The 16,049-nt window shown below is 38.1% G+C and overlaps 1 pseudogene; it reads right to left on the bottom strand.

Moving 5' to 3' along the window:
* Positions 1–24: 24 nt before the first annotated feature.
* LOC132269812 (borneol dehydrogenase, mitochondrial-like) lies at positions 25–14,428 on the bottom strand (annotated as a pseudogene).
* Positions 14,429–16,049: the final 1,621 nt, after the last annotated feature.

Here is a 16,049-nt window from a genome sequence, read left to right as displayed (position 1 = left end):
AATAGATGAGATTGAAGAAATAGATCATTTCGTTGCGAGTTTTAGTAAAACTTTGTTTTGTTTTTTTGGAGGGGTGGGGGATCTGAATCCTCTTAATGTGCCATTCCGCAAATACAGAACAGCTTTGGCTATATCCTCTGCCTTGAGAGATACCTCTTTTGAGGTTTGAAATTGCATCATTGAAATCCTCATCTTTCATAACAAAAAACTCCATTGGCATCGGAGTTGGAACAGCATAAGGTGATACACAATTAACACGAATGCCAAACTTTCCTAGCTCCACCTCGGTGTTCTTAGTGAGGCCGAGCAATGCATGCTTGGAACATGTATAATCATGTGGAGCAAGCCCTCCCATTACTAAACAAAAACTAGCTGTGTTAATTATGGCTCCTTGACGAGTTGGTATCATCACACGAGCTGCATATTTGGTGCCCAAAAATGCACCTACTACGTTTACACGGAGAATTTTCTCAAATTGAGACTTGTCATTTTCAAGAATGTTATTGGTTTTTTTTATTCCTAAGAAGCCTGCATTGTTGAACATTATGTCAAGCTTACCATGTTTGGCAACAGACCTGTCAATGGCATTTTTTACATCTGTTTCATTTGTGACATCACAGTGGATGAAGGAAGCATGAGTGGGACCTAAGTCCTTGCAAATTGAATGGCCAAGATCATCTTGGATGTCGGCGATCATAACTTTGGCACCATGTTGACAAAATAGCTTTGCTGTAGAGGATCCAATGCCGCCAGACCCGCCTGTGATCAGAGCCACCTTACCTTCCAATCTAATTTTCAAGATCCATGACGAAGCAAGCATTAGGAGATCATATTGAGTCAAATAGTTGAATAAGGCTGGTCTATGCATGAAACAACTTAATTTGGGCTCTGTTTGCTATGCATTCTTAAGAAGTAATTAATGTCAAAAATTGCAAAAGAACTTTACAGAAACGGATTCTCTTGTGAAATCTCTTATGGACTCAGCAGACCTCAATTCTGTCCGGTTTCAACCAAGCCATCATCTTATTACCCTCTATGTTGAATTATTTTTTATTAAAAAAAAAAAAAATTGAATTTGCAAGTGATAAAGTTGAATAAAATCGATGATGATGTGGTTGAAATCAAATCGCAAGATTAAGTCCTACAGAGTTCAAGAGAGACTTCGGTGAAGAGGATCCTCATCCCTTACTTTAGCCCTCTTATTGCCAACAAAGCGCTACAGAGTGTATGATAAATGAATCTATATATATATATATATATACTTTTAGGGTAAAATGCAATAAATTCCCCTTCAATTATTACTCAAGTGCAACTAACCCCCAACTACAAATAACCCCCTCCCACTATGAAATTGATTCTAGGCCCCAACTACAAATAACCCCTACGACTATGAAATTGCTTAAGTTCTAGGAGGGAGAAAGTTATTCCAATCGCCTCCCAAGGCTCCCATCACCGGAATTCAATAGAGACATTTTTGCCCTTATTTAAAATGGCGTCATTTTACTCTTATTTTCACATTTATAAGTATTGCCATATCATGTGGAGGATCACAATAAAAGAAACCAATCAAAATATGACACGTCACCAGCCTTATCTCTTCCTTAACCGCTCTACACAGAAACACACTCTCTATCTCATCAAACCCATTTTCTTTCTCCCTTTCATAAAAGAAAAAAAACCATCTTCTTTCTCTCTCGTAAAACCAATTTTCTTCATTGGTTGTTAATGGTTACTTCAATTCTTATGACTTGCGATGATTAGAACACAAAAGACTTTAATGGGTGTGAATAAACAAGGACTTAAAATAGGAAACATCGTATAAGGAGAAAATCAAAGTCGAACGAGTCGACTCAGAAGAAGATGCAGCGTCAGAGATGTATGGGCGTGGATCAGCTTGAACGACTGAGATTACGAGAAGTCGAAGAAGATGACTGGTATAAACTAACTTCATCTTCTATCTTATCATTTCTTGATCCAACCCGGTCCAGTGTCCCAATTACAACGCCTATTCGGCTACGAACAGTCGAACAGCGTAGGATAGTCGGGTCTAAACCAGGTTTTGTTGCTTCAATCATTCGGGAACGGTTTAGATTTGTCCATGTAATGACGCAGCTGCCATCATTCATAATCTTTCTTCTCAACTAGAATTCCTATTTTATAGGAATTTAGTTGTTGAATTTTACCCAAACTCTAATATCTCCTTTTTTTGTTAACAACCCAATTTGAAAAATGTCAACTATTAGTTGTTATATTTATATAACAACCATATCCATTAGGTGGCTGAAATATATCTCCCTATATTTGCTCTTGATATTTCCAAACTAACCGATCCCCTTGACTCCATATTAGAAATACTTGTTCGCTCCTTATTGGTTCACGTCATCGCTTAAATGGCTACCAAGTTTTGGTGCCAACAAATGCCCTCCAAATTTCAAATGTCTTATTGCCCACTCAAGCCGATAAGATTTTTTGAATTTTTATAACATGAAAGAAACTGGCAGCCAGCGAGCTTCTAGATTTTATTTCTTCCAGACCACCTCTAAGTTGGTCTTTATTTTGCGTCAGCCAGGACTGGCGATACCTCTCAAAATATTGGCAATTTATAAACCCATGATAGACCTCACCATTAAAGTTTCCCAACTCTACTAGTAAGGTATGATCGTGAACAGCCGAGATCAAGTTATTATGTAATGTCATTTGGGCCGATCTAACTGACTTCTCTATTGGAAGAACAACATTCTGCCAGTATGGAGCTTTTCTGATAGCATATCCTCTTGAATTTCTATACTCCCATGGAGTTTCTAAAAGCACGCCATCCCATGTTTTTTAATGTTCATCTTCTTCAATGATTTCAGCTATATCAACCGGAAATACCAAGAATAATATTTCTTTTGTGGCCAATTTTTTCTCGGCCTTGTAAGCTTTCAGAATGTCAGTGGCCATGATGGCCTGACTCCTCCTTGATTCTTTATTTGGCACCTCAACAACTAGCCGATGAAGCATTATCCTCGGCCAAAATACCTTTCTGACTTAACCTTTTAGAGTTGACATCAGCCAGACTTCTTTTCACGATGGCCGATGTTGGTCGTCCCATTTTATTTGTTCTTTTGAATCTTAACAGAACATGATTCTCTTCGTGTAGCACTGCATCGGCCACGTAAAATTTTGCATTAATTGGCCAATTTATTTTCTTCTGCGAATTTCTTCTCCACTTAACCCTTTTTAGTTTCCATCCCCATTTTCTTTTCTTGAAATTCGATTGAGGACGACGAGCTAAAAGAATTCTCTCAGCCAATGATGGTTTTAGCAGAGGATTAGATACCACTTTCGGCCAAGCATTCTGGTAATTTGGCCGATTTGATCCTGAAATTCTTTTACTTCATTAAGAAGTGCATCTCTCTTGAACACTTCTGTTAGGAAACCGAGTTTAGATTTTTATTAACTTTACCTCGGTTAATAACCTTCCACTGAGGGCAACAACCATGTTGAAAGAGCAGATTGTGTTTCCTTCAATTGTTCTTCTAATTCTTCCACCGCTTTGGTACTTAGAGTGGCTAACAGTTTACTCTCAGCAACCTTAGGCTGATTCCCTTCATCAACCTTCTCTTTGGGAGCCTAGCCGGTCACATTACTACCTGCTATGAAAAGATCATTGTCGACCCCCATGACTTCATCATCCGCTCCCTTTTTGCCCGATACGGTAGATGTTCGAGTGCCGGATGTGGCTGATTTTGGCTTTTTGTACATTGGTCGACTTATTCTCCAAAGGCCATCACCATATTCTTGCTTAATAATGTCAGGTACCTGAACCTTATCGACCGTCGTTGGCTGATTGGACTGATCAATGACTGGTCGATCTTGATTTACCACTAGTGGTTGATTAGCTATTGACTGCCCCCCGAGTACCAAAGGTTTTGACTGATATACCACTGGCGGCTGATTTTTCGCTAGTGGCTGATTATAATTCAACCAATCTTTTGATTAATTAACCATCGGTTGCCCCTCGAGTCCTAAAGGTTTTGGCTGATATACCACTAGCGGCTAATTTTTTGCTTATGGCTGATTATAAATCGGCCACACTTGCTATGATTGATTTACCATTGGCAGCTGATTTTTCGCTAATGGCTGATTATAATTCGGCCAATCTTGTGGCTAATTAGCCAAATGTTTTCCTCCACGTCCTGGCTGTGGTAATTCCTGAGCATAAAGTGGATTTAGAGCTCTCCACCCTACCTGATTGCCCCCCAAGTTAAAAAATTTTGGCTGATGTACCACTTGCAGCTGATTCACTGCAAGTGGCTGATTGTAATTCGGCCAGCCATTTGGCTGATTAGCCATCGTCTGCCCCCCGAGTCCCAAATGTTTAGGCTGATATACTAGCAACTGATTTTTTGCTGGTGGCTGATTGTAAATCAACCAACCTTACTGTAATGATTTAACACTGGTGACTGATTTTCTACTGGTGGCTAATTATAAATCAACCAGCCTTCTGGCTGATTAACCATTGGCTGCCCCCAGAGTCCAGGTTGATATACTATTGGCGGTTGATAATAATTCGGCCAGCCTTGTTGTTGATTAGCCATCATATTTTGTTGAAGCAGAACCATCGGCGGCCACGGCTGTGATAGCTAAGCATTCACTACCGGCTGAACAACCTGTGACGAAATCAGCTGAGTGGTCGATTCATGATTGCTGGATTTCCCAACCTGAGTCGGCCTATTCATAATAGCGGTTGAAAGCTGAGATATTGTTTGGTGCACATCGTTTTGACTTGCACTCATTCTTTCCATCGCCTCTAACAAAGTGCACACCTGTGTTTAAACCATTGATACTTTTGATGGTATAGCGAGTTCATCCACAGGGCCCAAGGTAGAGCTACCAATCTGAGCTGGCTGATGTCCCTATTTCGGATCATCGTCTATGACTATGGCCTTAGAGTTCTTTGGCCGCGACATTACATCTTCTTTTAACACCAATCGGGGGTCCCACCGAGCGTGCCAAAATATGTTCGCTTGGTTTTTGTTCACACCGGTCGATGGACTCTTACAGGAGTGCCAGAGTATTTGTATAAAATACTCAAAATTATGAATAAACACCAACCTATCCCTTTTCCATTGGCTGACTTCAGGCGAATGTGTGTGAGAGAATAGTAAGAACTCCCAGCAAGGTTCTTTTTCTGCCTTGTTTGCAAAGACTTTTATAAAAGTGCTAAAAGAATAAAAATGAGATTTAAAGTAAATGAACTGGTTGAATTGAAATGGACAATAAAAGAAACTGGCAGAATAAAAATAGACTGAAAAGTAATGTTTGCAATGGAATAGAATGGTCGAATTGAAATGATACGAATCTGATCAAAGATTTGTCATTGAATCCATTTGCATAAAATAATGCTTAAATTTGTAAATAGCATAATTAAGCATTGCAAAAGAAGATTAAGTTACTGGAACTTAGTTTCTTCGAAAGAAAATTGCCATTTGGACAAAAGATTTGAAGATAAGATGACGTTGAGTCATTTGATGAATTTTTTATTCATGTTTTTTTTGTGGGTGGTGCTAGACGAATTGAAATGGAATTACAATACTTCTATTTATAGAAGTCCTATTTAATTAATTTATCATTATTCCTTGCTAGAAAATCTCTTCCCTTGATTCTCTCTTTTTTGTAATTCAAACTGGGTCAAACTTTGGAATACTTTACCCTTTTGTATGTCTTCTTTCAGTTTCCAATTAAAAACTTCTTCTGATCATGCACTGGAAAACTTCCTTGCTTTAGTCAACTTCAATTGCTAATTTTTAGCTAATACTTTCCATGAATTTGGCAGCCGTATCTTTCCTCAAATAGCTCAACCTTTGGTACCATATCAAAGCCACTTTAGATTTGTCCATGTAATGACGCAACTGCCATCCTTCATAATCTTTCCTTCTCAACTAGAATTCCTATTTTATAGGAATTTAGTTGTCGAATTTTACCCAAACTCTAATATCTCCTTTTCTGCTAACAACCCAATTTGAAAAAGGTCAACTCTTAGTTGCTATATTTCAGCAACAACCATATCCATTAGGTGGTTGAAATATAGCTCCCTATATTTGCTCCTGATATTTCTAAACTGGCCGATCCCCTTGATTCCATATTAGAAGTATATGTTCGCTCCTTATTGGTCCACGTTATCGCTAAGATGGCTGCCAAGTTTTGGTGCCAACATATACTTGATCTACGAGTATTTCAATATTAATTGTATACTTGAGTATGTATACTTATATATTGAATATCTTGTTTAAATATTATTTAGCATACTTGTAAGTGTATGCCTATATGTCGTGCATTGTATTTCAACATTGTTTTGTATACTTAAGCATGTGTACTTATATGTTGTCTTTCATTTCAATTGCTTGTGTAACTTGAGATGATTCATTAGTTCACCTTGGAATATAGACATTAGGAGGAATGATCCCTTGTAATGATTTATGTTGAACTTGCATGGCATTTGAAACTTTAGGGTATACGCATGCACTTCCTACGAGTAACTTGTTTACTCACCCTAGTTATTGGGAAATTTTTCAAGTATGGATACCTTGGTTTGGGATGCACAACATCCCTATGTCACCTTATATATTGTAGAGTAATTTGATGTATTTTAACGAGCATGCAAGTGTTAGCATGCATCGTTTTTCCATTTTAAGTTGTAATGCATAGTTAGGCCAAAATGTCATTTTTGCCTTAAAACTTGTAATGTGTGCCTAATGTCACGGGCTTAGAGTTTCAGCACCACTCTAGCTACTCCCGTACGGCACCAAGACGTTGCTTCCACTCTCGCAAGGACTTGGTCAGCTTAACTCCCGTGCACACCTTAGCCAACGCACTCCCCTCGTGCGCTTACTAGTGTTGTAGTGGCCCTCGCCCTCTCCTCACTTGGCTTGCACACTCACACACACTAAGGCACTTAAGTTGGCAAGGAAAGAACACTTCTATTACTTCAAAGAATGCTTTGTACAAGGCTAGCACTCAAACTCTCTACAAGGCTCTCAAGACTCACTCTAGGACTTGTTGCCTACAAAATGAAGTCCTACCTCTATTTATAGGCATCCCAATCCCTAATGGATGGCTAGGATGCATTCTAACCAACGGTGGAGATCAATTCTCTAGAATCTTCTCCCACTTTCTTCACACTTCCATACTTATCTACAAGTATCTATAATATTCTGAAACTCTCCATACTACTTCACACAATTCTGGAGAACTCTAAAATATATTACACATATCTAAAATCTTCCACACAACTCTAGACAACTCCGGAAGACTCTAGAAACTCCACTCGCCATGCAGTTGCCATGCAGCGTCCTCCTCAGCGTCTGCGTGTCACCTGCGTGGCACAACCTCCATAGGTGGGGCGTGACACTAAGCACACTTTTTGACCTTCATTTTATGTGTATGATACGTGGCCAAGGGCCAAACTTAATTTGGAATCACATGTATGTAATAAATGTGGAATTTTGCCTTTAAAGGGAATAATATGAAAATTAAGGATTTTAACATGTCGTTTTTGCATCGGAGTGTGCATCAAATATACAAATTTACTTTTTGGCATTCATTTAATATGTATGAGGTGTGGCCAAGGGCCAAACGCCATTTAGTTTTCATTTATGTACTTTGGATTCATAATTTGCTTTTGAAGGTAATATTATGAAATTCAAGATTTTAATGGTTCATTTTCAATTCAGATGGTGCAAAGTGTGCACGAGCACACTTACTAGTACTCATTTAATATGCATGATATGTGGCCAAGGGCCAAACGGTCTTTTGAATGCATCTTTGTCCATTTGTTTCAAGTTTTACTTTTAAATGACATTTTTCACACATTTGGAGTTTGATAGGTCATATTTTGCATCGGGAGTATTTTGAAGCCGTGGATCATTATAGCGCATCCTAATAGGTATATTACATCTGCGTGCAAGATCGTTTTTGTGCAAAACCTCTTCCTTGGTGAAATGAGCCTCCTATGGAATCATTTTGCATTTTCTTTGCAAAATCTGGTTTAGGGGCATCTTGGAGATTTTGTTTTGAAAATAAATTTCAGCCTTGACATGGTCACTCAGAAAATGTGATTTTAGGGGGGATTTCTTCACGGCATTTTTCCGAAAAACGTCATCTTGGACTCGGAAATCCCGATTCCACTTCATTTTTCTGTTTTGCTTCATTTTTTCTAAGTTTTGAAAACTTTGGACTTGGCACTATTCATCGACTTTTGCTCGAAAGTCGTGGCGACCGTTCCAGAAGTTCCGGGGATGTTGTAGGTGTATTTTAGGATTGCATTTGCCATTTGGACAATTTTTGGACCTCCCAAACACACATTTTCATCTCTTGGGCAGTAGCTTCAGCATTTGGCGTCCGGACGCAAAAAGCTGCTTCCGAACGCAATGTATCTGTTGGCTTGCGTCCAGACGCGGAACAGGTGCCCATTTGGGCAACCTTGCCTTCTGATTTTGTTTCGGTCATATCTTCTTCATCCGAACTCGGAATCAAGTGATTCTTGAGTCAAACTTCGTTAATTTTTCGTTGTCTATCCAATGGTGTGCACGGTGGCACCCATTTCAGTTTAGGATGACCATTTTTCCCTTTGTCCATTTCTTGGAAGGTTTTAAAACCCTAGCTTCGGTCTTACTTCCGCTGAGTCACGGGACTCCTCGGAAGGCCACTCTTGTGTCTTAGGGATGACGTACATCTCTACAGACTTGTTTTTATTTTACTTCCGCATTTTGGATCCGTTTCGGGTCATCACAGGACGCACTGGGTTTGTAAAATCCAGGGCTGTCACACTCCCAATCAGTGTCACCTTTTGTTTCGTAGAAGTTCTTTGGTTCAATCTTGGATAGCATCAGCAGAGAATACCTTTTTAGTCCTGTTAGAACACCACCATCCTATTCTCCTATAATGTTTTCCATCCGGACTTATTTCTGGAGATTTGGATGATGATTTTCTCTCACATTTTCTAAAACACTGCTGGAGATTTCTTCAAGGTCAATTAAGTGTTTGAACTGAGGTGAGCTATTTCTTTCAACCTTGATCTTCTGGTATGAAACCACTGCCTTCATCAAACTTCACATGAACTAATCAACTACTTTTCTTGATCATAAATTGTAGCATCTATAGGCCTTGCTCTTGGTTGAATAACAAGTGAAAACAAAGAACTTATATGAGTGGGTATAGGGCGCACCTTACCCAATTAATTAAAATGCACTATTAAATTGGTTGAGCAGATTTTATGAGTAAGGGAGACGAGCCAACTGTAAAGAAATATATCCACCACCCTAATTATAGGTTGATTTTTATACCTGAATTGTGGGGATCATTATTATTTCCTATTGTATAGTTTTATCGGAAGGCATTGTATATTGTAATCCAATATTCTGTAAATCTTCTCTATAAATACAAATGGAAGCAGCCCTATTGGATACTGCAAAATCATATCAAATACGTAGTTATGTAGTAGTTGATTCATATCTTTACACCAACTTGAATGGTGGATGTGAATTGGTTGAGCATACCAATAATTTGATATGCCCCCCACCCTATAGTGAAGTGCTCATGATGTACATTCAGTCGAGTAAAACATATTTTAATGTCAATTATTCAGTCAATTTTTGCATCAAGATACATTTACAGCAGTAAAATTTTGTATCAAGAACAAGATGCATTTAGCAGAATCAAGATGCATTTAGCAAATTAGACGCTTTAAGTCAACTTTGATATCCATTGAAGACGAGTCTTTAACTAATTGGTATAATTTTATTTGGAAGTATTTTAAACAAGAAACGTGATAATATAGTCTATAAGCTATGTTTTTCATATTTAAAAACCTAAGAAGAAAGAACTCATAACAGACTTCAACATAAATCTGAGAAGAGGTGTATATATATACACTTAAAACTAACTACACAAAATTGTGAACACCTTACATATAACAAGCCCAAGGAAAACAAGCAGGCAAATAACCTGAAGCCAAAAAAGTCTTAACCATACTAGACAAAACCTACAACCTTAAGTGACCATTTGGAACAACCGAAACTTTTCAAAAACTATCCTGTTACCAGCAATGCTTCTGGAAATGCTTCAGGTGATATAAATTGAGCTGCCAAATTTTAAAAAAATTATATATGAACAAAATATATATATATAGAGAGAGAGAGAGAGAGAGAGAGAGGGATCCGACCTGATCAGCCTAATTTAACATACACAAAAGGGGATTAAAAAATATTTGAACAGTCGGATGCAAATTGTATGTTAGTCAACCGCCTCAAATTTAGTTGAAAGTGGTTTTCAACTGCTCCCTTTTACTTATGGTCTTTAGATCTAATCCTACAATTGCCATTAATTACAATTGTTGCGAAATGACGATAGTTTCGAAGGGTCAATTTTCTTTAATGTGATTAACTGGAAGTGCCACCTCACCACTACCACCACCTCCATGTCACACCACTGCCACCTTCCACCACCACTATCTACACAGCTGCCACCTTCCACCACCACACCACAGCTGCGCATACCATGGATGAATAAACCAGACTACTAAACTACCACACCAATGCTGCACATACTATTTTAATATTTACCATGAATGAATAAACCAGACTATTAAACTAACAGATGTAATAACAACCAACGGGCCAGTGGCCTAGCGGTATCAGCCTCTTACTTTCCAAAGGGAGGTCAGGGGTTCAAGTCTCAGAAGAGACGTGTGCCTAAGTACCAACTAGGAAAAAAAAGATGTAATAATAAATAAGGTTTTGACAACAGCACTCTTTCAATTGATAAGAATAACCTGTAACCAGAAATTTTGTAATCTAACAAGGTTTTGACGAATACAACAAACGCGGAAGGACCAATAGCAATCAAACTTACCACTATCTGTGATTCTAAAAGACTAACAAAATACGTTCTCCCATATTATTTCTCACACAATCAATGAAATGTTGGTTTGGTTTAATCAAATGTTTGCTTACATTGCTTAAGCCGAGAGAGAGAGAGAGACGGTTACCACACAAAAAAAAAAAAAAAAAATTGGTTGTCCAAATCCATGAAGGCACGGATGATTGTTGCATGTTGTTTAAAAAAAAAAAAAATCTTCAAGCACTTGAATGATTGTTACCTTGAATTTGGAATGTTGCGAGCATAGAAAACAACAATCTTTCGAAGGCAGCAAACAACCATAAAATCCTACAAAAGAAAGGCTGATTTTCTCAAAGATGAACATTGCATGTTTAAAGACACAGAAATCAAGTACAAAGGAACTAATTCAAACCGACTATATTAACGGGCATAGACAAGGAAACAAGCCCAAGGGGAGATGGGAACATTGGACATAAGCCTATTCATATCACTATTAATTAAGCACAATATGAGTTGGTAGAAGATAGCAAGGGTGATCTAGTTAATGCACAAAAATCCCAACATTAAGAAGCCTATATATTTTCCTTGCGCTCAACCCAATATTGCCTAGGCTGTCAGTAAAGTGAGTCAATGTGTGGATACACCTTGTTTGACTCATTTACAAGTAGAGCTCAGTGTTGGTTCTGTACTTTTTAATATGCTTTAGAGGAGCCCTCTGTCAGCCAAACATTAGCACCTAAGAATAGTTATATGCATAAGCCAATTGGCTATATTATTAATACAGGAAAACTTTACATCAAGAAATTTCAATTTGAGGATGGCAATCTCGTGATTTGAGGAAATAAGAAAAGTCGATAGTTGGTAGATCAAATGGGAAAGCTGAGTAAAAATGACTCACGGAGCTTGCATCATTTATGAAATGATAGGGCTTTGATCAAAGTATTCCATGATGCCTTATCATGACAATGAAGACAATATCATAGAAAACCTGGCACAAGGGAACCTAACTAAATATACTTAAGTAAATAGGCACTTTATCAATGACAAACTAGGTAACAATATATTTGCACAATATTCACTAAGAATCAACATTTTTTTTACTAGTTATAAAAATAAGGAATCAATATTATGACCAGAAAATGGACAAAGTAACTTTTATAGATATTGTCCCACTCTCAGACATTTCGTAAGGGCACTTTTCAAATCTAATTGTTCTGACAACGAAGTCCAATAAATAAGTGAAACCCGGTAACCGTTCATTTTCCTATTCTATCCCTCTTCATTTTGTCTCAATTCATAAAAGCTACTCTGGATTCAATTATTTATATGGCATGTGTAACCACAAAGATAAGACTGTCTCGTCTATATTCTAGTAGTAGTTTATCAATCAACCAAACTTGTAATCACAGAGCAATATCACAAACAAGATAGCTCATAATAATAATTGCAAAAATTGTTCCCACAAAAGTTATCAACATGACAAGTTATCTAAAACATAACTAGAAAAATATTATTCAAGCAAACACGTTAACATTAATCACCTGAGCTTGTTATTATAATAAAAAATCTCAAAAATGATAACATTAATCACCTGAGCTTCTTGATCATAGAAAACTCATGAATTATCCATTCTGTCCTCTCCCCTTTTGGTGCACGGCCAGTGTAAAATACAAGACTCCTCTTTCTGCCCCCGATCAGATTAGATCCTGATTTTATCTGACATCCATTTCCTGTGAATTTCCAATAGCCCATATTGGTTGCCCTTTTACTTTGCAAGCCTTTTGGGTACTTCCACAAGGAGGAAAAAAGAACCTCTCTTTATCTGATTGAAGTACGGATTTGGCTGGTGACAAATAGATGAGCACTTATCAATCTCCCATACACAAAATCCAATAGCATTCACAAGGGTATCACACAAAAATAATAACTTTTCAGTGTTAAAACCAAATAAACACCTACACACCAACGTGACAGTCAAATAAGTTCCCTCCCCCAATGCATAAAACAACGAAAAGACAAAACCCGTTTAGGCAAAACCCATTTATCAATGGTTAACTAATCTTCTCTCCATTTATTTTTCTCATACCTTTTGATAGATATGCTTTTAAAAATGCACCAAAACAAAAATCATAACATTTTTTCACTTTATTTTTAAGTTCTAATTTTGTATTACTACTTCGACCCCCCTAAATTAAAATTTCGGTCACCTCTCAACAACAGCAAACAAAAAATTAATACAAACACAGAAAAAAGAGTGACGCAAAGGCAAAACCCACCTTTGACCTCTCTGCCTGAGCCCAAAACAATTTTGTGCAAATCAATTATAATATGTGTATATATATATACACTTTTGTATTCATATACATGTATTAGACAATTTGATTACTTCTTATACCAATGTATTTGGAACTTACAGAGGGAGGACAAGATTTGCGGAATTCTTCGGTATATAAACACACACTCAAATGAAGCCAATCACCGTACACGATGTATGAAGCACCTGTTATTAAAAATAAATAAAACCCAAAATTATTAGCTTAAATATGTTGTTGTATGATTGTGTGCGCATAGAGAGAGAGGTTACAAACTTACAGCAGAGCTAAGGTCTTCTTGGGAGGGCGAGTTAGGGATGAAGATGGTCTTAAAGACAACTACAAGAACAGCAAGTAGCTAGCAATGATCAGAGCTGCGAGTGTGGAACACAAGAGGTGAACTCTGAAAATTAGGGTTCTTACTTCAGAGACAGTGGGGGAAGAGAGACGATGCAGATGGGAGAACGATGGAGGGATATGTATGGGAGGAGCCCCCATTAAGCTAAATGCCACCTGTCTAGACTACCAGTGCCAGGTGTACTACAGTGATGGACACCTGTGTTTTCTTTATGCCACCTATTTAGATTACCGGTGTTCTTCGACAAACTCGCACCGATTCATTTTTGTGCTCCTTTTTTTTTTTTTTTTTTTTTTTTTTTTTTTTTTTTTAAGATAAACTCGCACCGATTCATGTGTTTGTTATCTTACGTTTTCTTTGAAAAACCTACAATTCTTCCGTACAGTAGAGAGATGTATTGCATCAGGTTGATTTTAATTATGCTTGAGTAATTGTGTCGTTGAATAATTGTATTTAATTTTTTATTTATGTCTTTAATGGTAATTAATTAGTACTATTTAATATATTTTTTGTGTAATTGAACGATCCGGTGTATTTTTTTTTTTTTTGAAATTTTAAACGAAGTTTATAAATGAAAAAAGGATTACAAAAAAAATGCCTTCGGCCGAAACAACCCTGAGAGAGGGCAAACAAAGCCTATTGGCTACCAACCCGTAGATATTAGATATTAGATAATAGCTAACCCAAAGCTAAAGCCCAACCCAAAAACAAAAGATCTTCATATAACAACCAAAGTCGTTACTAGATGATCAACACAGATCCTGTGAGCGAGTCTTACAATGAGAGAGATCCTCTTTCCATTCTCAGTCCGGTGGCCTCGGCGGTGACACAGATCCGGTGAGCGAGTCTTACAATGAGAGAGATCCTCTTTCCATTCTCAGTCCGGTGGTCTGCAGGAAGAGGGGGAGAGATTCCAGCTGCTCAGAATCGATCTAGAAGCCGTGCAGTCTTTTAGGCAACCCAAACGAAGAAGGGAAGTAATTGAACTAAACACTTCAGCTAGAACCCTGCTCTGCGAAGATGGATTCCCTTTGAAAATACGATTGTTCCTTTCTTCCCATGTGTGATACACCAGCACTGAAAGACAGATTTTCCTAAGGGTGTTGATTGGAGATCTTGACCTCCATCGAACACTGATCCAAAAAACCATTTCTTCCCAGCTGTTGAAAAATTTGTAGAATTTGCATCTGTCTTGGATGAATTTCCAAAGAGGGGAAGAGAAGTTGCATCTGAAGAAGAGATGAGAGTGGGATTCTGTATCGATATGACGCAGGGCACAAATATTATCATAGAGAGCCATGGCTTTGCTATCAAGTGTAGGAAGCCTGCACTGAACAGCCAACCACATGTTAAACTTCATTCTTGGGATGGAAGCTGACTGCCACACTAGGTTGTGCCAAGGAACTGGTGGTCCATGTTGTGAGAGTTGGAAGGTTGTATGCTTCAGACTGAAGGAGCCAGAAGGGGACACGGACCAAATCAGCTTATCCTTCCTGAATGGAGGGGAGATTAGCTCTGGAATTGCTGAGAGCAAAGCATGTGGGAAACTCCAGAAGTTATTGACAATGAAGTTTGCCACTCGGGTACCTTCATCAATGCGAAATGTAGATAGGATAGATTGTGGAAATTTTAAACAAAGAGGCCCTCTAGAGGACCAATTATCAACCCAAAAGGATGTATCATTGCCATCATCAATAAGGTGTTTGATAAAATGCCATGCATGGTGCCTCAGTTGCAGAATTTTTCTCCAGCTCCATGAGCATGAATGTGGGATTTTCAAGGTCCAGAAATTCCTGCCTTTGATGAGATGTAATCTACACCAATCGATCCAGATTCTGTTGGAATTATCAGTTTGGAGCTCCCAGATGTATTTCAGGATAACTGCTTGGTTTGAGAGTTCCAAGTTAGGAAGACCCAAACCTCCTTCAGCCTTGGGCTTGCACACTGCATCCCATGATACCTTCCCTCCACTGGATTTCATTTCTGATCCATACCAAAGGAATGATCTGAAAGTCTTGTTGAGATCATTTATTACAGACTTTGGAAGAATGAAGATGCTGGACCAGTATAGTTGAGTGGAGACAAGGACTGATCTTACAAGCTGCAATCTACCTGCATAAGAAAGAGATCTAGCAGCCCAATGAGAAATTATATGGGTAATCTTCTCTATGAGCACTCTGCAATCAATGGCCTTAAGATTTGTAGTGATCAATGGTACCCCCAAGTGTCTGATAGGAAGACTTCCTTTGTTAATGCCAAGCAGATCTATAATGGCATTTTCAGTATGTGGATTGACACCAGAGAAGAAAATTGAGCTTTTTGTCAGATTAATGGTTAGGCCAGACATGGAGCAAAAGTAGTCCAGAGCTGATTTGATGATGGAGATGGACTCAATGTTCCCATAGCAAAGCAAGAGAAGATCATCTGCAAAAGAAAGGTGAGTAATGCCTTGCTCCTTACATTTCCAGTGGTTTTTGAAAGCTGGAGCTCTTCTC

Source organism: Cornus florida, unplaced genomic scaffold (assembly GCF_030987335.1).
Source record: "Cornus florida cultivar Cherokee Brave unplaced genomic scaffold, ASM3098733v1 CherokeeBrave_3.0.0_Hap2_Chr08, whole genome shotgun sequence".
NCBI lineage: Eukaryota > Viridiplantae > Streptophyta > Magnoliopsida > Cornales > Cornaceae > Cornus > Cornus florida.
The sequence above is the reverse complement of the archived record's forward strand: the minus strand, read 5'-3'. Positions and strand labels throughout refer to the sequence as shown.